The sequence below is a fragment of the Macaca thibetana genome, chromosome 7 (assembly GCF_024542745.1).
Source record: "Macaca thibetana thibetana isolate TM-01 chromosome 7, ASM2454274v1, whole genome shotgun sequence".
NCBI lineage: Eukaryota > Metazoa > Chordata > Mammalia > Primates > Cercopithecidae > Macaca > Macaca thibetana.
In genome coordinates, this window is record NC_065584.1 from 106,229,489 (window position 1) to 106,252,989 (window position 23,501).

At 40.0% G+C, this 23,501-nt stretch overlaps 1 long non-coding RNA gene across 5 annotated transcripts in view; it reads right to left on the reverse strand.

The window, feature by feature from the left end:
* Positions 1-23,501, reverse strand: part of LOC126958092 (uncharacterized) — a 53,254-nt gene that overhangs the window by 28,001 nt on the left and 1,752 nt on the right. For 4 of the 5 annotated variants that reach the window (XR_007727075.1, XR_007727078.1, XR_007727077.1 and 1 more), the window contains exon 2: positions 16,741-16,799. This is a non-coding gene — a long non-coding RNA (uncharacterized LOC126958092). The remainder of the gene's footprint in view (positions 1-16,740; positions 16,800-23,501) is intronic. The other variant, XR_007727076.1, reaches the window with a different exon arrangement.

Sequence of the window (23,501 nt, forward strand, 5' to 3'; positions counted from 1 at the left end):
GGACCTGTGTCTTCCCTTCTACTTATAAAAACACTGGTCCTTGGATTTAGGGTCTATGCTAAATCCAGACTGGTTTCACTTCAAAATCCTTAACCAATTACGTCTGGAAGGACCCTATTTCCACATGGAGTCACATTTTGAGGTTTCAGGGGGAAACTGTTCTACCCATGACCAGATGGTGACATCATGTTCTTGTTTGCTTACTCTGATGAAGCAAGCTGCCACATTGTGAGCTGCCTTGTGAGACATACATGGCAAGGAACTAATGATAGCCTGCAGCTCACAACCAGCAAGGAACTGAATCCTCCCAGCAACCACGTGAGTGAGCTGGAAGTAGATCCTGCCCTAGTCAAGTCTTTAGATGAGACCACTCTCCCAGGAGACACCTTGATTACAGCCTTACAAGAGAATCTGAGCCAGAGGGCCCAGCTAAGCTACACCTGGATTCCTGACACACAGAAACTGAGATAACAAATGTTTTAAACCATTACGTTTTAATGCAGTTTGTTGCACAGCAACAAATAACTAATATGTAAACTGTATAGCACTGAAAAAGAACGAAGCAGAGCTACAGATGTTAACTGGGGGAAAGATTAATAATACTGGATGAAAAGGCAAAATTGCACTATGATATAGTTTATGTAAATTTTTTGAATACCCAGTACACTAATGCTCATGTAGAAATTAATAGTAGGAACATTAAAATTCAAATATTCAGGAAGTTTACAAATACTGTGAACTGGCTTATACAATACTGCCTAGCCTCCTGGTGTACACACAGAGAGTGAAAAGCCTTTCTTCCAAACTCCCTTGCACCCAGGTTTTTATATCTAATTTAGATTCACTTGTCAGATGGCATTTGTCCAAGACTGATTTAGAACTGAGTCATAAATGGAAAAAAGCAAAGGTCCACATTGGGACATTAATTTTGAATGTCAGAAATGCCATTCTAGACCCAGCAGCTATAACGACAGCTTCCTGATTGTGGTAGAAACAACAAGGCTTTGGAGCCACAGCAGTAACTTTGGCAGCCCAGCCTGAGGTGTGATTTTAAGGAGACTTTCCAGGAAACACAGTCAAGGGTCTATTTTTTCAGCTCTTGCACTGAATAAATCCCTTCGCTTAAGCCGGCTAGGGGAGTTCTCCAGTCTCAAAATTAAGGACTCTGATCCAAACCAGAAGTATATACTCCAACTTGAAAATGGCAGTTACCTTTGGAGGCTGGGGAGGGGTCTGGTGCTGGGAAGACCTTCAAAGGGAACTATGTATATTTTCTATTTCTGAAATAATAAAGCAGAGGCAGGGCATGGTGGCTTATGCCTATAATCCCAGTACTTTCGGAGGCCGAGGCAGGTGGGTCACCTGAGGTCAGGAGTTCAAGACCAGCCTGGCCAATATGGTGAAATTCCGACTCTACTAAAAATACGAAAAAAAAAAATTAGCTTGGTGTGGTGGTGGGCGCCTGTAATCCCACTTACTTGGGAGACTGAGGTGGGAGAATCACTTGAACCTGGAAGGCAGAGGTTGTAGTGAGCCGAGATCGTGTCACTGCACTCCAGCCTGGAGACAGAGCGAGACTGTCTCAAAAAAGAAAAAAAAGGTAGGCACAGCAAAATGTTAACATTTATTAAGTCTAGTGGTGAGTACATTAATTTTTTTTAAAGGTAGCTAGGGCCAAGGCAGCTAGGATTTTTGTTTGTTTGTTTGTTTTTTGAGACAGATCTCTGTTGCCCAGGCTGGAGTGCAGTGGTTCAGTCAGGCTCACTGCAGCCTCTACCTCCCAGGTTCAAACAATTCTCCCACCTCAGCCTCCTAGAGTAGCTGGGACTACAGGCATATTTTAAGCAGAAAAAGTAGTACAGAAAACAGAAGCCATATGAAAAAAATTTAAAAATCAACAATAAAAATCAAAATATTTTATGTGACAAATCACAATATGTCAAAAGCAGGAAAATGTTTATAATTCATTTTATAAAAGTTTACTTCCATAATACTGATTGTTAAAATGTTTAAGAAAATGAACAGTATGGAAGAAAAAATTTAAAAATGTTATGAACAGAAAGTTTGTAAGTTAAAAAAAAAAAAAGGTTCTTAAAGTTTATACTAAACTTCACTGATAGTAATCAAAATGCAAATTAGAACCAATTTGAGATATTTTTCGCCTTTAAGATGAGTAAATAATAAAAAGCTTGATAATGTAGTATGTTAATAAGAAGTTGCAGTGGCTCAAGCCTGTAATCCCAGCACTTTGGGAGGCCGAGGCAGGCAGACCATGAGGTCAAGAGTTTGAGACCAGCCTGTCCAACATAGTGAAACCCTGTCTGTACTAAAAATACAAAAATTAGCCAGGTGTGGTGATGGGCACCTATAATCACAGCTACTCCAGAGGCTGAGGCAGGAGAATTGCTTAAGCCCAGGGGGCAGAGGTTGCAGTGAGCCAAGATCATGCCACTGCACTCCAGCCTGGGTGACAGAGCAAGACTCTGTCTCGGTGGGGGGAGTGGCGGGGGTGAGGCGGGGGAAGAATGTGTGGAAATGACATGGCAGATGAGTATAATTAGTACAACCTAATTACAAATTTGCCAGATCTATCCAAATTGTAAATGTACATGTAGTGTGACCTGGCAATTCTACTTCCAGGATTTTAGCCTAAAGATATGCACACGTGGGAAATAATAGTCTACAAAATTATTTATGGCAGCCCTACTTATATTAGTAAAAGACTGAAAACAAAGATTGATGTGGAGATTACAGAACACACTTCTAGGGCTGGGCACTATGGCTCACACTTCTAATTCCAGCACTTTGGGAGGCTGAGGCAGGAAGATCACCTGAGACCAGGAGTTCAAGACTAGCCTGAGAAACATAGTGGGACCCTGTCTCAGCAAAAAATACAAAAATTCGCCAGGCATGATGGCATGCATCTGCAGCCCCAGCTACTCAGGGGGCTGAGGTAAGAGGATCGCTTGAGCCTGGGAAGTCAAGGCTGCAGTGAGTCATGATGGCACCACTGTATTCCAGCCTGGGCAACAGAGTGAGACCCTGTGTCAAAAACAAAAACAAAAACAAAACACACATAATTAACACATGGGCCAAAGAAGAAACCTCAGGAAATTTTCACATTTTAAACTAAATGAAATTTAAACACAGCTTGCCAAAATTTGTGGGATACAGTGAAAGCAGTGTTTAGAGGGAAGATTATAGCATTGAATGTGTATATTAGAAAAGAATACAGTATACAATTAATTATCTAAGCTTCTACCTTAGAAAACTGGAAAAAGAAGAGCAAATTAAATCCAAAATAAACTGAAGAAATAGTAAGAAAGTAGACCAGAAATAAATGATATTAAAAACAGGAAATAAAGTCAATGAAACCAAAACCTGGTTCTTGGAGAAGACCAACAAAATTGATAAGCCTTTAGCCAGGTTTACTAAGAATAAAAGAAGACACAAATTATTAATATCAGAAACAAAAGAGAGGGTATCACTACAGATCCCATAGACATTAAAAAGATAAAGGAATACTATGAAAAACTCCACACCCACAAATTTGATAACCTAGATGAAAAGGACCAATTTGGCCAGGTGTGGTGGCTCATGCCTGTAATCCCAACACTGGGAGGCCGAGGCAGGTGGATCACTTGAGGTCAGGAGTTCAAGACCAGCCTGGCCAACATGGTAAAACCCTGTCTCTACTCAAAATACAAAAGTTAGCTGGGTGTGGTGGCGGGCACCTACAATCCCAGCTACTTGGAGGCTGAGGCAGGAGAATCGCTTGAACCTGGGAGGCGGAGGTTGCAGTGAGCTGAGATCATGCCACGGCACTCCAGCCTGGGCAGCAGAGTGAGACTCAGTATCAAAAAAAAGAAAGAAAGAAAAAGAGAGAAAGAGAAGAAAGAAAAGAGGAAAAACCAATTCCTTGAAAGACACTCTACCAAAACTCACAAGAAACAATCTGAATAGGCCTATATCTATTAAAGAAACAAAATCAATAATTAGTAACTTTCCAAAACAGAAAATGCCAGGCTCATATGGATTTACTTGTGAATTCTGTTAGACATATAAGTAAGAAATTATACCACTTTTTTACAATCTGGTTCAGAAGATCAAAGCAGAAGGGATACTTTATAACTCATTATATGGGGCCAGACTCACCCTAATACACATACCAGACAAAGACATGGCAAGGAAATAACAGACCAATATCTTTCATGAACCTAGATACAAAAATCCTCAACAAAATATTAACAAATAGAGTCCAGCAATGTGTAAAAAGAATTACACTTGACAACCAGATAGGATTTATCCCAGGTATGAAAAACCCACAGTTATTTTCATACTGAATGGTGAGAAACTAGAATCTTTCTTACCAACAACAAGAGCAACGCAAGGAGGTCCCTGTCACCATTCCTTTTCAACGCTGGACTGCAGTCCAGTGAAAAGAAAGGATATACTAAATAAGAAGGAAGAAATAAAACTATGTTCACAGATGACATGATTACCTATGTAGAAAATCCAAAAGAATAAAAAAACCTGGAATAGCCATTATGGCAAGGTTGCAGGGTACAGTGTTAAAAAAAAAAAAAAAAAAAAGTCACTTTCCTATACCAACAATAAATAGAATTTGAAATTAAAAACACAATACTATTTATGTTAGCCCCCACACCTCAAAATGAAATATATATCAATCTAACTATATATATATATATATATATATATATGATCTTTATAAGGGAAACTACAAATGTTATATGAAAGAAATCAAATAAGAGCTGAATAAATGAAGAACTATTCCATGTTCATAGATAGGAAGACTCAATATTGCCAAGATGTAATTTCTTCCTTCCCAGCTTCATCTATAGATTCAATGCAACCACAATCAAAATCCCAGCAAGCTATTTTGTGGATATTAACAAACTGATTTTACAGTTTACTGGAGAGGCAAAAGACCCAGAATAGCCAACAGAATACTAAGGGAGAAGAACAAAGTTGGAAGAATGATGCTACCTGACTTCAAGACATAAAGCCACAGTATTCAAAAATATGTGGTAGGGTGAAAGAATAAATAGATCAGTGGACCAAAATAGAGTTCCAGAAGTAATGGACCCCACATAAATGTAGTCAACTGATCTTTGACAAGGGAGCAACACAATGAAACAAAAATAGTTTTGTTTTTTGTTGTTGTTTTTACTAAATTTTGCTAGAATTGGATATCCACATACAAAAAAAAAGAATCTAGACACAGACCTTACAACCTTCATACAAATTAACTTAAATTGGCTCATAGGCCCAAATGTAAAATGCAAAACTGTAAAGCTCCTAGAAGACAGCATAAGAGAAAACCTAGGTGAGCATGGGTATACTGAAAACTTTTTAGATACCACAACAAAGGCACACTCTGTGAAGGAAATAACTGATGAGCTGGATTCCATTAAAGTTAAAAACCTTCTGTTCTGTAAAACAATGTGAAGAGGATGAGAAGAAAAGCCACAGACTGGGAGAAAATATTTGCAAAATACACATAAAGAACTATTATCCAAAATATACAAAGAACTCTTAAAACTCTGCAATAAGAAAACAATCTGATTTTAAAATGGGTCCTTAACAAAGACTTCACTAGAGAAGATCTACAGATGGCAAATAAGGATATGAAAAGATGCACCACACCATATGTCATCAGGGAAGCACAAGCTAAAACAACAGTGAGATACCACTACACACCTGTTAGAATGGCCAGACTCGAGAACACAGACAACAAATGCTGATGAGGATGTGAAGCAACAGGACGTCTCATTCATTGCTGGTGGGAAGGCAAAAGTGATACAGCCTCATTGGAAGACAGTTTGGTAGTTTTTCACAAAACTAAATGTATTCTTACCAAATGATCCAATAATCATGTCCTTGGTATATACCCAAAGGAGCTAAAATCTTATGTTCACATAAAATCCTTCACATGAATGTTTACAATGGCCTTGTTCATAATTGCCCAAGCTTGGAAACAACCAAGATATCCTTCAGTCAGTGAATGGATAAACTGTGATGCATTCAGACAATGGAATTTTATTCAGCACTAAAAAGAATTGAGCTATCAAGGAATGAAGGCTCCTTGAGGAGGAGGATATGCAGAGGAACCTCCAATGCATATTACTAAATGAATGAAGCCAATCTGAAAGGGCTACATACTGTACGACTCCAACTACTGACAGCCTGGAAAAAGCAAAAGTGTAGAAACAGTAAACAGCTCAGTGGTTGCCATGGGGTAAGGGGACAGAGAGAGGCAAAGCACAGCAGATTTTTAGGGCAGTGAAAATACTCTGCAGTGGTAGATACATGTCATTATACATTTGTCCACACTCACAGAATGTACAACAGCAGAGTGAATCCTAATGTAAACTAGGGGCTCTGGGTGATAATGATGTGTCAGTATAGGTTCATCAGCTGTAACAAATGTGCCAATCTGCTGGGGGAGTTGCTAATGGGGGACACCCATAAAGAGTTCAAAAATTTTTGAAAAGTTTCTTCTCAATTTTGTTGTAAACCTAAAAACTACCCTTTAAAAAATCAAGTTTTGTTTATTTGTTTTGAGATGGAGTCTCACTCTGTCACCCAGGCTGGAGTGCAATGGCGTGATCTCGGCTCACTGCAACCTCCACCTCCCAGGTTCAAGTGATTCTCCTGCCTCAGCCTCCCAAGTAGCTGGGACTACAGGCACCTGCCACCACGCCCAGCTAATTTTTGTATTTTTAGTAGAGATGGGGTTTCACTATGCTGGTCAGGCTGGTCTTGAACTCCTGACCTCATGATCCACCCGCCTTGGCCTCCAAGTGCTGGGATTACAGGTATGAGCCACTGCACCTGGCCCCCAAAATCAAGTATTTTAAAAACCCACAAAGCCATGTATCATTTTTACAAAATGAGGAAACTCATGTATAGATACGAAAAAATTACCAAGCTATATTAAGTGAAAAAAACATAAGCATAATGCAGAATAAGATACACATAGGCAAGCATTTGTTTAAGTGCTAAATTAGCTTAAAATCATGGGTTATATACACAAGAAACCAGTAACACAGATTGCCTGTGGGAAGGAAACAGTGACTAGGGAACATAGTCCCTGTTTCCTACAACAGCGGGGAAGCTTTCCCCGTATGCTCATTTGTTCCTTTTGAATTTTGAACAGTGCTCCTGAGGAATTTAAACGTGTAAATAGCCAGGCACGGTGGCTCACGCCTGCAGTCCCAGCACTTTGGGAGGCCAAAGCGGGCAGATCACGAGGTCAGCAGATCGAGACCATCCTGGCTAACACAGTGAAACCCTGTCTCTACTAAAAATACAAAAAGAAAATCAGCCGGGCGTGGTGGCGGGCACCTGTAGTCCCAGCTACTCTGGAGGCTAAGGCAGGAGAACAGTGAGAACCCAGAGGTGGAGCTTGCAGTGAGTCGAGATCATGCCACTGCACTCCAGCCTGGGCGACAGAGCAAGACTCCATCTCAAAAAAAAAAAAAAAAAAAAAAAAAAAAAAAAGGTATAAATAAATGTAAAGGTATATCTTATTTTGGGGGTGAATTAATTTTGTAAAAATTTCACTTTTTACCTAAATTGTTCCATGAATTTAGCATGAGTCCCAATTGAAGAAAAAAATTTAATCTAGTCAAGTCATTCTAAAATTCATATATTATGTAATGGCGTGATACAGTAAGAAATGTATATTTGGTCTTTGTCCCCAGTTCCTAACACAGAGCTCCTAAATCCTTGGAATTTCCTGGGTGACAGGAGCATCTTTTGTTCTAATGAGGCAGCCCCTCATGAGGAGGGAGCCTTAGATAGTTTCAGGATGAGGCTGGTTGCCAGAAATATGAAGCCATGATTAGAAGGTAGAACTTTCAGCCCTACCCCTGACCTCCAGGACTGAGAGAAGAGCTGAAATTTGAGTTAATTACCAGCAGCCAATTATTTAATCAATCATGCCTAGGTAAGCCCTCCATAAAACTCCTAAACGACAGTCGGAAGAGCTTCTGGACTGATAAACACATGAAGGTACTGAGAGGGTGGGTTCCTGCAGAGGGCATGGAGGCTCCACACCCACCTCATGCCTTGTCCTGTGCATCTCTTCCATTTGACTGTTGCAGAGGTGTATCCTTCATAATAAACTGGTAATGGTAAGTAAAGTGTTTTCTTGAGTTTTGTGAGCTATTCTAGCAAATTATCGAACCCGAGGAAGGGGTTGTGGGAAGCCTCTGACTTTATACCAGTCATTCAGAAATATAGGAGACCCAGCCAGGCGCAGTGGCTCATGCCTGTAATCCCAGCACTTTGGGAGGCTGAGGTGGATAGGTCACATGGTCCAAAAATTGAGACCATCCTGGCCAACATGGTGAAACTCCGTCTCTACTAAAAATACAAAAATTAGCTGGGTGTGGTGGCACATGCCTGTAATCCCAGCTACTCAGGAGGCTGAGGCAGGAGAATCGCTTGAACCTGGGAGGTAGAGCTTGCAGTGAGCCGAGATTTGGGAGACCCAAACTTGCAGTTGGCACCTGAAGTGGAGACAGACTTGTAGAACTGAACCCTTCACTTAACAGTCTGCACTAACTCCAGATAGCGTCAGAACTGAATAGAATTTGGGATATTCAGTTGGTATCCAAAGAAGTTGGAAAATTGGTTGATGTGAGGAAAGAAACTCACACCAGAAGTGTTGTGAGTTGAAACAGTTCAGAGAAGGAGAGCTAAGAAAATTCTGGAAATGAAGAGTGATATGGTTTGGCTCTGTGTTCCCACCCAAATCTCATGTTAGATTGTAATCCCCATGTGTCAGGGGAGGGGCCTGGTGGGAGGTGATTGGATCATGGGGTGGATTTCTCCCTCGCTGTTCTCGAGATAGTGAGTTGTCACAAGATCTGATAGTGGAAAACTGTGTGGCATTTCTGCCTTCACTCTCTCTCCCCTGCTTCGCTATGGTAAGATGTGCTTGCTTCCCCTTCACCTTCCACCATGATTATAAGTTTCCTGAGGCCTCCCACTCCTGCTTCCTGTTAAGCCTGCAGAACTGTGAGTCAATTAAACCTCTTTTCTTTATAAATTACCCAGTCTTGTGTAGTTCTTTATAGTGGTGTGAGACTGAACTAATACAAAGAGTAAAAAGAAAGGACTGGCCCTAAGATATGAAAATATATCATAAAGCTGCCATGATTAAAACTGTGAGGCACTGACTTTTTTAGACGAAAAAGTGAAACAGAGCACAGAAATCAAAACACACAGGAAATCAATATGTGATCAACACACTGATATCCAGTGATATTTCACATCACTGAAAAAAAGATAGATTACTCAATAAATGGTGTTAGGATGACTGGGTAGGTGTCTAGGAAGTAAAATTTGTTTTTTGAGACAGGGTCTTGCTCTGTTGCTCAGGCTGAAGTGCAGTGGCACAATCACAGCTCACTGCAGCCTTGACCTGGGGCTCAAGCCATCCTCCCATCTCAGCTTCCCAAGTAGTTGAGATTACAGGTGCACACCACCACACCTGGCTCATTTTTTTGTATTTTATAGAGACAGGGTTTCACCACGTTGCTCAGGCTGGTCTCAAACTCCTGGTCTCAAGTGATCGACCTGCCTCAGTCTCCCAAAGTGCTGGGATTACAGAAGTGAGCCACCGCACCTGGCCAGAAATAAATTCTTAATGTGCCAATGCTTTAAAAGTGAAAGATTAAACATAAAAATATGAGAAGAAACCATGAAGAAAATATTTTTATCATCTCAGAGTAGAAAAGGCATGACATAAAACCCAAAGTTCATATAAGAAAAACCTGCTGATTTCACCTATTGTAAAAGAAAATAATCTGCTCCAGGCTCGGGCTTGCTTGGGAGGGGAAGGAGGTGCGACATCAGTTGGAGCCCAACAGTAATTCAAGTGACACACTGCAGGGTGGGGATGACAGCACAGATGCATGCATGCTGCTCGCAGCAGTGTTGAATCAGGTTGAGAAACTGGAAATAACCACAGTACCCGGCAATAGGTGAAGAAAGACTCAGTATGGTTAAGAAGAAAAATTCAGGATGATTTCCAAAAGGGGTGCTTTTTGCAGCCACTAAAAATAATGATTTAGAAAAACCAATCAGTGAAATGGACAAATGTCAAGGCTGTGTTATTCACTGAAAACACATTGAACACATATTTCCTTCCACTTTTTTTCCCTAATCACATATTGCTTCTGAAGCATGGAAGGTGAAGCAATATGTGATTAGTAAAAGAAGTGGAAGGAAATACCCTCAGGCATTTTCAGTGGTTCTCTCTGGAGGCTGGAATTATAGGTGATTTATTTCCTACCTTGTGCTTTTCTGCCTTTCCCAAACTTTAATCCATTTGATTACTTTTGCGGTTTGTTCTAAGGTTTTTTGTTTGTTTGTTTGAGTGGGTGGGTGGAGTCTTGCTCTCTTGCCCAGGCTGAAGTGCAGTGACATGATCTCTGCTCTCGGCAACCTCTGCTTCCTGAGTTCAAGCAATTCTGTCTCAGCCTCCTGAGTAGCTGGGATTACAGGCACACACCACCACACCTGGCTAATTGTTGTATTTTTAATAGAGATGGGTTTTCACCATATTGGTCAGGCTAATCTCGAACTCCTGACCTCAGGTGATCCACTCGCCTCAGCCTCCCAAAGTGCTGGGATTACAGGCATGAGCCACTGCATGCAGCCTGTTCTAAGGTTTAAAATCAGAATGATGGTCACGCGTGGTGGCTCACACCTGTAATCCCAACACTTTGGGAGGCCAAGGCGGTCAGATCACAAGGTCAGGAGATTGAGACCATCCTGGCTAATATGGTGAAACCTGTCTCTACTAAAAATACCAAAATTAGCCGGGCGTGGTGGCACATGCCTGTAGTCCCAGCTACTTGGGAGGCTGAGGCAGGAAAATCGTTTGAACCCAGGAGGCAGAGGTTGTAGTGAGCTGAGACTGTGCCACTGCACTCCAGCCTGGGCAATAGAGCAAGATTCTGTCTCAAAATCAATAAATTAATTAAATAAAATCAGAATGACTGAGAAGGCAGTGTGAGTCACGTAACTAGGAAATGCTAGAGACAGAATCAGACTTTCCAGGGAAGACAACCACTCGGATTTGGACACAATGAGTGTCAGGGCCTGTGGACATCCAGGGAGCAGAGCCCGCTGGAAGTGGACTGTAGGATGCCCGTGGGGTCTGTGCTGTGTCTGGCTCGACATAGGCCTTGAAATAATCAAGGATGGAGAGGAAGAAGGGGAGAGTCACACAGCACAGCCGTACCCTGGGCTGTCAGAGTCCACGTGGCAGCCCTGGAGGAGGTCCAGGACCCCCAGGACCACGTGGGGCTGGAAAGGAACAGAGCAACAGTGTCCAGACTTCCCACCTCCTGGCCCACACCCTCATCCAGAGATTCCGTCTTCCACTTGCAAGGACAAGGTGAGTGTGCCAGCTAGTGTGTCCCTCAGGGACTTAGGCAGAAAATTGAAAATGTAAATAGAGGCAAAAGTTACCAACCTGGAAAAAGACCAAGGTTTGTCTGCCCACCTCATTTTAGCTGAACCTCAGGAAAAGGTCAAAGAAAAGTAGGAAGCAGTTTTGCTCCCCCATCTTCTTCAAAGAAATAACTGGATGTGGAAGAACGGGCTTCTATGTCATAAGGAAGCCTTTCCCCCAAGGAATAGGATCAGAAACAATGAGGAAAGGAATTAGTAGTCATCAGTTCATAGCAAGCTCAGGAAGAAGCTGAATAAACTTTTGAACAATTTGTCTCACCCTGCTATAAAAAGAGGAAATTTTAAAAAGTTAAGCACTATCTTGTATATAGAGTTACATGCTTGTTTACTCCACTTAGATGATCTCAAGTCACAAAGGAAAGAAGCCCATGAATAAGAAAGCAAAGTCCTCCAGCCCCTCACTTAACAGTCTGCAGACCAGCAGCTTTGGTGCCTCCAGGAACTGGCCAGAAACACAGCACCTCATGCCCGTGCACACCCATGTCTGAGAAGCGTGGCTTAACGAATATCTTCTTTGCAAAATAGGCCCTGCAATTAGGTATTTTCACAAGTCACCCTTCCCATTTCCTCCCACACCCATTTCACCAAAGCCTGAAACCCCACCTGAAAGGCCCCATTTTTGACTAATAGAAAAGAGGCTAGACTAATAAAAAAGAAGACTCAAATTGCTAAAAGCATGAATGACAGGACATTACTACCAGCCTTACAGAAATAAAAAGGATTACAAGAGAATACTATAAATAATTGTATGCTAAATATTAGATAACCCAGGTAACATAGAAATTCCTAGAAAGATGCAAATTAATGAAAAGGACTCAATAAGAAATGTTAAACTTGAATAGACCTATAACAAGTGAAGATGGAATTAGTAATATAAAAATTTCCCATAAAGTAAAGCCCAGGACCAGGTGGCTTCACCACTGAATTTTATTAAACATTTTAACAAAGAACACCAATCCTTCTCAACATCTCCCTAAAAACAGAAGAGGAGGAAACACCTTCCAACTCATTTTGTGAGGCCAGTATTACCCTGATACCAAAATCAGACAAAAATGTCACAAGAAAACTACCGACCAATATCTTTCTCATTAATGTGAACATAAAAGTCCTCTATAATATAGTAGCAAACTGAATGCAGCAATATGTAAAAATGATTGTACATCACAGCCAGGTGGAACTTAGGAATGCAAGATCAGCTAAGCATACAATAATCAATCAATGTAATACACCACATTGATAAAGAACAAAACCACATGGTTATCTCAACAGAAAGAATAAAGGCATTTGACAAAATTTAACGCTTTCATGATAAAAATAAAAGGGAACTTCCTCAGCCTGATAAGGAGCATCCAGCTGTCTGGGAGCTCTACATAGGGAAGACTGATTAAATCATTGGCCACTGGGGGTCAGCTTAACCTTCAGCTTCTCTCCTCTCCCTGCAGGTTGGTGGGTGGAGCTAAAAGCCTCAACCCTCTAATCATGCCTTGGTCTTTCCTATAACCAGCCCCTATTCCGAAGCTACAAAGGCCCCAGCCACCAGTCATCTCATTAGCATAGAAAAAGACACTCATAACTCCAGAGATTCCAAGTGTTTTACAAGTTATGTCAAGAAACAGGAATGAAGACCAAATATATGTATTTCACAATATCACACAAGGGTTCCATCAACCCAAAGAAACACTGTACCCTGCAAGCCAGAACCCCAAAAAACTAGTCACATCCTTCCTCCAATGAGAAATGGTTTGCGATAATGAACATACAGAATGAAAAAAACAAATATATTATGAGATAACCCAGATTACAACCCTCTGATTATTCATAAGAAATGAAAAAAAGTGTTTAACTTCTTCTATAAGAGTATTGATTATGTTTAATTTGTATTTAAAATATTTAAACCATAGTGTTACAGGACAGAAAAATATGTTACAGGAAAGGGGTCCCAATCCAGACCCCAAGAGAGGGTTTGGATCTTACACAAGAAAGAATTCAGGGCGAGTCCACAGTGCAAAGTGAAAGCAAGTTTATTAAGAAAGTAAAGGAATAAAAGAATGACTACTCCATAGACAGACCAGCCCCAAGGGCTGCTGGTTGTCCATTTTTTTATGGTTATTTCTTGATGATACGCTAAACAAGGGGTGGATTATTCATGCCTCCCCTTTTTAGACCATATAGGGTAACTTCCTGATGTTGCCATGGCATTTGTAAACTGTCATGGTACTGGTGGAGTATAGCAGTGAGGACAACCAGAGGTCACTCTCATTGCTATTTTGGTTTTGTTGGGTTTTGGCCAGCTCCTTTACTGCAAACTGTTTTATCAGCAAGGTCTTTATAACCTGTATTTTGTGCTGACCTCCTGTCTCACACTGTGACTTAAAATGCCTTAATCATCTGGGAATGTAGTCCAGTAGGTTTCAACTTCATTTTGCCCAGCTCCTATTTAAGATGGAATTGCTCTGGTTCACATGCCTCTGACAATAGGGCCCCAAACCTCAAAGAAACCCCTAGAGATTTTCAACTGAAAATAAAATATAAATAAAAATAAAAACAAAAACAGAGAAATTAAGAAGCCCTGGGTTGGATTTGATAAAAGACATGAATCTGCAAAACCAAGAGGCTCACCAAATTTCAAGTAAGATAAAAATCAAAGAGACCCACACTGAAACACATCATAGTCAAATTGTTCAAAGCCAAAGACAACCTTGAAAGCACCAAGAAGCACCTCATCATGTACAAATTATCCTCAATAAGATTACTTCCAATTTCTCATCAGATACCATGGATTCCAGAGGCAACAGGATGACATATTTTAAAGTGCTGAAAGAAACAACTCTCCTGACATTTTGGTCTCCAACTTGTAGCTTCCAGAATAGTGAGAAAATAAATTTTCTGTTGCTTAAATCACCCAGTCTATAGTACTTTGTTATGGCAGCCCTAGCAGACTAATATTGATGGGAAATGTAAGCCCCACAGTAAAATTTGATTTTACTGTAGTCTTCTTCACAAAGAAAATACCAGCCGACTATACACAAAGGAAATGAAAAGGGAATCAAAATGGTTCACTACTGAAAATCAACAAAATACAAAAGGAAAACAAGGGACAAAAAATTATAAGATATATAGAAAACAAATAGCAAAGTGGCAGAAGTCTTTTCTTATCAGTAATTACTTTAAATGAAAATAGATGAAACTTTCCAATCAAGACAGAGAATGACAAAATGGGTTTTTAAAAACATGAACCAACTGTATGCTGTCTACAAGAAACACACTTTAAATTCAAACACACAGATAGGCTGAAAGTGAAAGGATAGAAAAAGATTCCATGCAGATAGTTCCCAAAAGGGAGCCGGGGTTGCTATACTAATATTGGACAAAACAGGCTTTATGCCAAAAACTATTACAAGGGACAAGGATGTTATACATCAATAAATGATAAGTTGATTCACCAAGATTATATAATTATAAGCATATATATTATATAATTATGTAGTTATAAGCATATATTCACCAAACATCGGAGTTCCAAATATATGAAGCAAATATTGACAGAAGTGAAGGGAGAAATCATTCTACAATAATAGCTGTAGACTTCAATGTCCCACTTTTTGTTGTGTTTTATTTTTAGAGACAGGGTCTTGCTCTGTTGTCCAGGCTAGAATACTATGGTGTGATCATAGTACAGCTTCCAACTCCTGGGCTTAAGCAATCCCCCTGCCTCAGCCTCCTGGGTAACTAGGAATACAGGTGCATACCATCACCTGGCTTTATTTTTTTTTAATTATTTTTCCAGAAATGGAGTCAGGCTAGTCTCAAACTCCTGGCCTCAAATGATCCTCCTGCCTCAGCTTCCCAAAGTGGTGGGATTACAGGCATAAGCCACTATACCTAGCCAACATCCCACTTTTAATAATGGATAGAAAATCTAGGCAGAAGATCATTAAGGATATAGAAAGCTTGAACAACACCATAAATCAACTAGACCTAAAGACATATATAGAACACTCCACCCAGTAACAGCAGAATATCCATTCTTCTCAAATGTACACGGAACATTCTCCAAAATATACCATATGTTAGAATACAAATCAAGTCCAAATAAATTTTAAAAGTTTGAAATCATACAAAGTATCTTCTGACCACAGTGGAATAAATCTAAAAATCAATAATAGGTGGAAAAAATCCACAAATATATGGTCATTAACCAAAACTTTTTTTTTTTTTTTAAAGACAGGGTCTTACTGTATCTCCCAGGCTAGAGGGCAGTGTCATGATCTTGGCTAACTGCAACCTCCACTTCCTGGGCTCAAGTGACCCATCTGCCTGAGTCCCCCAAATAGCTGGGACTACAAGCACACACCACTATGGCCGGCTAATTTTTGTATTTTTTTCGTAGAGATGAGGTTTCACCATGTTGCCCAGGCTGGTCTCAAACTACTGAGCTCAAGCAACCCATCCACTTTGGCCTTCCAAAGTGCTAGGATTACAGGTGTGAGCTACCACGCCTGGCCAACACCACATTCTTTTTTTTTTTTTTTTTTTTTTTTGAGACGGAGTCTTTGCTCTGTCACCCAGGCTGGAGTGCAGTGGCGCGAACTCGGCTCACTACAAGCTCCGCCTCCTGGGTTTACGCCATTCTCCTGCCTCAGCCTCCCGAGTAGCTGGGACTACAGGCGCCTGCCACCTCGCCCGGGTAGTTTTTTGTACTTTTAGTAGAGACGGGGTTTCACCGTGTTAGCCAGGATGGTCTCGATTTCCTGACCTTGTGATCCGCCCATCTCAGCCTCCCAAAGTGCTGGGATTACAGGCGTGAGCCACCGCGCCCGGCCTTTTTTTTTTTTTTTTTTTTTTTTTTTTTTGAGATGGAGTCTCACTCTGTTGCCCAGGCTGGAGTGCAATGGCGTGGGCTTGGCTCACTGCAACCTCTGCCTCGCAGGTTCAAGCGATTCTCCTGCCTCAGCCTCTCAAGTAGCTGGGATTACAGGTGCCCACCACCATGCCTGGCTAATTTTGTATTTTTAGTAGAGATGGGGTTTCACCATGTTGGCCAGGCTGGTCTCAAACTCCTGACCTCAGGTGATCCACCCATCTTGGCCTCCCAAAGTGTTGGGATTACAGGCATGAGCCACCGTGCCTGGCTAACAACACATTCTTAAACAAATTATAGGTCAAAGAAATCATAAGAGAAATTGAACGAAATTTGAAAATGAAAACAAAATGAAAACAACATACCAAAACTTACAGGATGCAGTAAAGGCGGTACTCAGAGGGAAATGTATAGCTGTAAATGCCTATATAAAAAAAGAAAAAATATCTCAAATCAATAACCTAACTTCATACCTTAAGGCTCAAGAAAAAGAAGAGCAAACTCAACCAAAAGCTAACACAAAGAGGGAAATAAAGATTAGAGTAAAAATAAATAAAAATAGATCATGGAAAAACAATCAATGAAACCAAAAGTTAGTTTGTTGAAAAAAATAAATTTTGACAAACCTTTAGCTCGACACACACACACGAACATGCAAATAATCAAAATCAGAAATGAAAGCAGGGACATTACTTCTGAACAAACAGTAATGAAAAGCATTATATAAGAATACTATGAACAATTATACACCAAAAATTGGATAACCTAGATGAAATGGACAAATATCTAGAAACATATAAATTACATAAATTGACTCAAAAAGAAATTGAAAGTCTTACCAGACATATAACAAGTAAAAACATTTAATCAAAACTTCTCAACAAAGAAAAGCCTAGGACCAGATGGATTCACTGATGAAGCCTTCTAAAGATTTAAAGAAAAATTAATATCAATCCTTCTCAAACACTTCCAAAAAAATTCAAAGAGGAGGGAATACTTCCTAACTTATTCAGATGCCAGCATTACCCTACTAACAAAGCCATATTAAGACATAAAGAAAAAAATAAAAATCAGTATCCCTTATGAATATCAATACAAAAATCTTCAGCAAAACACTAGCAAACCAAATACAATACATTATATATCATCACCAAGTGGAATTTGTAACAGGAATGCAAAAGTTGTTCAACATAAGAAAATCAAATTAATATAACATCACATTAATAGAATGATTATCTTAATTGGTACAGAAAAGGCATTTATAAAAGCCAACACTTTTTCATAAAAACTCTCAGAATTAAAAACAGAACTTTATTTAAAAAGTAACTCTCAGAAAACTGGGAATAGAGGGAAGGTTCTTCAGCATAATAAAGGCACTTATGAAAAGCCCACAGCTAACATCATACTCAATGGGAAAAGACTGAAAGTTTTTCCCATAACTTCACAAACAAGTCAAAAATGTCTGTTTTCACCAGTGCTATTCAACATTGTATTGGAAGTTTCTACCTTTTTTTTTTTTTTTTTTTTTTTTGACAGGGTCTCACAGTGTTATACACACTGGAGTACAGTTGTACCATCATAGCTCACTGCAGCTTTGACCTCCTGGGCTGAAGTGACCCTCTCATCTCAGTCTCCTAAGGCTGAGACTACAGGCATGTGCCACCACACCTGGGTAATTTTTGTTTTTATAGAGATAGGGTTTTGCCATGTTGCTCAGGCTTGTCTCAAACTCCTGGGCTCAAGGGATCCACCTGTCTCTGACTCACGAAGTGTTGGGATTACAGATGTGAGCCACTGGCCACTGCACCAGGCCTGTACTAGAAGTTGCAGCCACAGCAATTATATAAGAAATAAAAAGCATTCAAACTGAAAAGGAAGTAAAACTATATTGACAGACAATATGATCTTGTACATAGAAAATCCCAAAGAATGTAAGGCAACTCCTAGAGCAAAAAATGATTCAGCAAAAATTCAGGGTACAAGATCAACACACAAAAACTAGTTATGTTTCTATATACCAATATTGAACAATCAGAAAAGGAAATTTAAAAAGCAATTCCATGTACAATATCATCTAAAAGCATGAAATATCTGGGAATGAATTTAACCAAGGAGTGAAAGACTTGTACACTGAAAATTACAAAACATTCCTGAAAGTCCTAAATCAAGAAAGGCCTAAATAAATGGAAAGACATCTTGTGCTAATGAATGGAAAGAATTAATATCAATACTACCCAAAGTTATCTACAGATTCAAGACAACTTCTAACAAAATTTCAAAAGCCTTTTTTGCAGAAATGGAAAATCTGATCTTCAGTTCATATGAAATTGCAAGGAACTTATGTTATGGGCTGGATTGTGTCCTCCTGTCCTCTCAATTCACATGTTCAAATCCATAACCCCCTAGTACCTTAGAATGTGACTGTATTTGGAGATAGGACATTTAAAGAAGTGATTGAGGGCCAGGCATGGTAGTTCACACCTGTAATCCCAGCACCTTGGGAGGCTGAGGCAGGTGGATCACCTGAAGTCAGGAGTTCAAGACTAGCCTGACCAATATGGTAAAACCCCATCTCTACTAAAAATACAAAATTAGTCAGGCGTGGTGGTGGGTGTCTGTAATCCCAGCTACTTGGGAGGCTGAGGCAGGAGAATTGCTTAAATCCAGGAGGTGGAGGTTGAAGTGAGTCGAGATCATGCCATTGTGCTCCAGGATGGGCAGCAAGAGCAAAACTTCATCTTAAAAAAAAAAAAAAAAAAAAAAGTGATTGAGTTAAAATAAGGCTGTTAGGGTGATCCCTAATCTAATCTAGCTGGTATCCTTATAAGGAGGAGAAATTTGGAGACACTGACTGACATCAGTGATGCAAGTACACAAAGAAAACACCATATGAGGATGTAGCAAGAAAGTAGCCATCCGCAAGCCATGGAGAGAGTCCTCAAGAGAAACCATACCTGCTGACACCTTGATCTTAGACTTCCAGCCCCCAGAACTGTAAGAAAATAAAATTCTGTTGTTTAAGCAACCCATTTTGTGGTATTTTGTTTTTTGTTTTCTTTTTGAGATAGAGTCTAGCTCTGTCACCCAGGCTAGAATGCCGTGGCAAGATCTTGGGCTCACTGCAACCTCTGCCTCCCAGGTTCAAATGATCCTCCTGTCTTCGCCTCCCAAGTAGCTGGGACCACAAGCTCATATCACCACACCAGGCTAGTTTTTGTATTTTTAGTAGAGACGGGGTTTTACCATGTTGGCCAGGCTGGTCTGAAGTTCTGACCTCAGGTTATCCACTTGCCTCGGCCTCCCAGAGTGTTGGGATTACAGGTATGAGCCAATGCACCCAGCCAGTTTGTGGTATTTTTTTAATGGCAACCCTAGAAAACTAATATAGCTCAAATGGCCAAAAAAAAAAAAAAAAAAAAAAAAAATCTTGAAAAAGAACTTGAGAGAATTCACAGTTTCCAACTTCAAAACTTACTACAAACCTGCAAACCTACAGTAATCAAAACAGTGTGGTACTGGCATAAGGACAGATATATAGACCAATGGAGTAGAACTGAGAGTTCAGAAATAAACTTGTACATCTGTGGCAAATTGACTTTTGACAAGGATGCCAAGTCTGTTCAATGTGGAAAGAACAGTCTTCAACAAATAGTGCTGGGTTAACTGGAGTTCCACAGGTAAAAGAATGAAGCTGGGCCTCTACCTCATACTATACACTAAAATTTAAAAAATGGATTAAAGACCTAAATATAAAAGCTAAAACTATAAAACTCTTAGAAGAAAATGTAAGAGTAATTCTTCATGACCTTGGACTTGGCAAAGCATTCTTAGATATGACACCAAAAGCACAGGCAACAAAAGAAAAAATAGACAAACTCAGCTTTATCAAAATAAACTTGTTATCTGTTGCAGGAAGTCAGGGACCCTGAACAGAGGGACCAGCTGAAGCCGTGGCAGAAGAACATAAATTGTGAAGATTTAATGGACATTTATCAATTCCCCAAATTAATACTTTTATAATTTCTTATGCCTGTCTTTACTGCAATCTCTGAACATAAATTGTGAAGATTTCATGGACATTTATCACTTCCCCAGTCAATACTCTTATAATTTCTTTTGCCTGTCTTTAATCTCTTAATCCCATCATCTTCGTAGGTTGAGGATGTATGTCGCCTGAGGACCCTGTGATGATTGTGTTAACTGTACAAATTGTTTGTAAAACATGTGTTTGAACAATATGAAATCTGATTGTAAAACATGGGTGCTTGAACAATATGAAATCAGGGCACCCTGAAAAAGAACAGAATAACAGCGATTTTCAGGGAACAAGAAAGATAACTATAAGGTCTGACTGCCTGTGGGGTCGGCCACAATAGAGCCATATTTTTCTTCTTGCAGGGAGCCTATAGATGGATGTGTGAGTAGGAAAAATATCATTGAATTCTTTTCCCAGCAAGGAATATTAATAATTGATAACCCTGGGGAAGGAATGCATTCCCAGGGGTAGGTCTACAGATGGCCGCTTGGGGATTGTCTGTCTTATGGGGTTGAGATAAGGGATGAAATATGCCCTGGTCTCCTGCAGTGCCCTCAGGCTTACTAGGATTGGAAATTCCAGCCTGGTGAATTCTAGTCAGACCGGTTGTCTGCTCTTGAACCCTGTTTCCTGTTAAAATGTTTATCAAGACAATGCATGCACAGTGGAACACAGACCCTCATCAGTAATTCTAATTTTGCCTTCGCCTTGTGATCTTTATGGTCCTTTGAAGCATGTGATCCTTGTGACTTACTCCCTGTTTGCATACCCCTCCCCTTTCAAAATCCCTAATAAAAACTTGCTGGTTTTGCGGCTCAGGTGGACATCACAGAACCTGCTGATATGTGATGTCACCTCCAGAGGCCCAGCTGTAAAATTTCTCTTTGTACTCTTTATCTTTATTTCTCAGACCGGCAGACACTTAGAGAAAATAGAAAAGAACCTACGTTGAAATATTGGGGGCTGGTTCCCCCAGTAGTTATCAAAGAACACTATCAACAGAGTTAAAGGCAACCCACAGAGAGAAAATATCTGCAAGTCACATATTTCATAAGGGATCAATATCCAGAATATATAAAGAACTCCTACAACTCAAGAAAACAAACCACTTGATTCAAAAATGGGCAAAGCATTTGAATGGACATTTCTCCAAAGATGACATACAAATGTTCAATAAGCACACGAAAAGATGCTCAACATCACTAACCATTAGGGAAATGCAAGTCAACACCACAATGAAATATCTTCATTTCACACTCATTAGGATAAGCACTATTATTTTAATGGAAAATAACATGTTGGCAAGGATGTGGAGAAATCAGAATTCTGTGCATTGCTGGTGAGAATGTAAAATGGTGCAGCTCCTGTGGAAGATATTATGTATGGTATTTCCTCAAAAACTTAAACATAGAATTACTATATGACCCAGCAATTCCACTTATGGGAATATAACCCAGAAAATTACAAAACATTCTTGAAAGTCCTAAATAAAGGCCTAAATAAATAGAAAGACATCTTGTGCTAATGAATGGTTAGCACAAGTAATGATTCCACAGATATTTGTACACCCATGTTTACAGCAGCATTATTCACAATAGAAACAACCCACATGTCCTTCAACAGATGAATAGATAAACAAAATGTGGTATATACACACAATGGAACATTATTCAGCCACAAAAGGAATATAATTTTGATATATGCTACAATACGGATGGACCTTGGAAACATTATGCTTAGTGAAAGCAGCCAGGCATAGAAGGACATATATTGTATGATTTCACTTATATGAAGTACCTAGAAAAGGCAAATTCATAGAGACAGAAAACAGAACTGAAGTTACTTGGGGTTTGGGGAAAGGGTTTGGGAGTTATTTAATGAGTATAGAGTTTTTATTTGGGATGATGAAAAAGTTTTTTGAGTATACACAATGATGATACATAACATGAATGCATTTAACATCACTGAATTGTACACTTATGGGTGGTTAAAATGATAAATATTATATTTTATCACACTTTAAAAACAACACTTAGGCTGGGCGCAGTGGCTCAAGCCTGTAATCCCAGCACTTTGGGAGGCTGAGACGGGCAGATCACGAGGTCAGGAGATCGAGACCATCCTGGCTAACATGGTGAAACCGCATCTCTACTAAAAAAAAATACAAAAAAACTAGCTGGGCGTGGTGGCAGGCGCCTGTAGTCCCAGCTACTCAGGAGGCTGAGGCAGGAGAATGGCGTAAACCCGGGAGGCGGAGCTTGCAGTGAGCTGAGATCCGGCCACTACACTCCAGCCTGGGCGACAGAGCGAGACTCCGTCTCAAAAAAAAAACAACAAAACAACACTTTACCAAATTTCATAGAATTGATGATAGTTAAGTGAGAGGAAATGAAGTTCACTTCCATTATCCACAACATAGATATTTTCCACAAGGTATCTGATGAATAATATAATGACAACCATGGTTTTAAACACTTTACATTTTTGCAAGCTTTGGAATTTCTCCAAATGAGCCTTTTTCTGCTCCACACACACTTTTACTATAACCAGCTGTACCAGAGCTCAGCAGATTCCCACCTCAGGTTACATTGAACTAGTGATTTCTAGTCTTCTTCAAAAATATTCTCACCCATAGTTGTTCTATGTAGATTACTCATAAAGTCAAATTCTCAGTCTCTTCAAACTTGGCACTGACACCTTGAGCAGTATTGGTAACATCTGTTGACTCATCCAAAGCCAAGGAAAACCACTCAAAATCATTTCCCTTCCTTCTTTCTTTTGGTAAATTAGAGACAGGGTCTCACTCTGTTGCCCATGCTGGAGTGCAGAGGAGCCATCATAGCTCACTGCAGCCTTGAACTCCTGGGCTCAAGCAATCCTCCCACCTCAGCCTCTCAAGTAGCTGGGACTTTAAAATTAGTGTGCCACCACACCTGGCTATTTTTTTTTTTTTTTAACTTTTAGTAGAGACAGATCCTTGTTATGTTGTCCAGGCTGGTCTTGAACTCCTAGCCTCAAGCAATCCTCCTGCCTCGGCCTCCCAAAGTGCTGAGCCACCATGCCCTACATTTCTAAATGTTTAAAAGATGA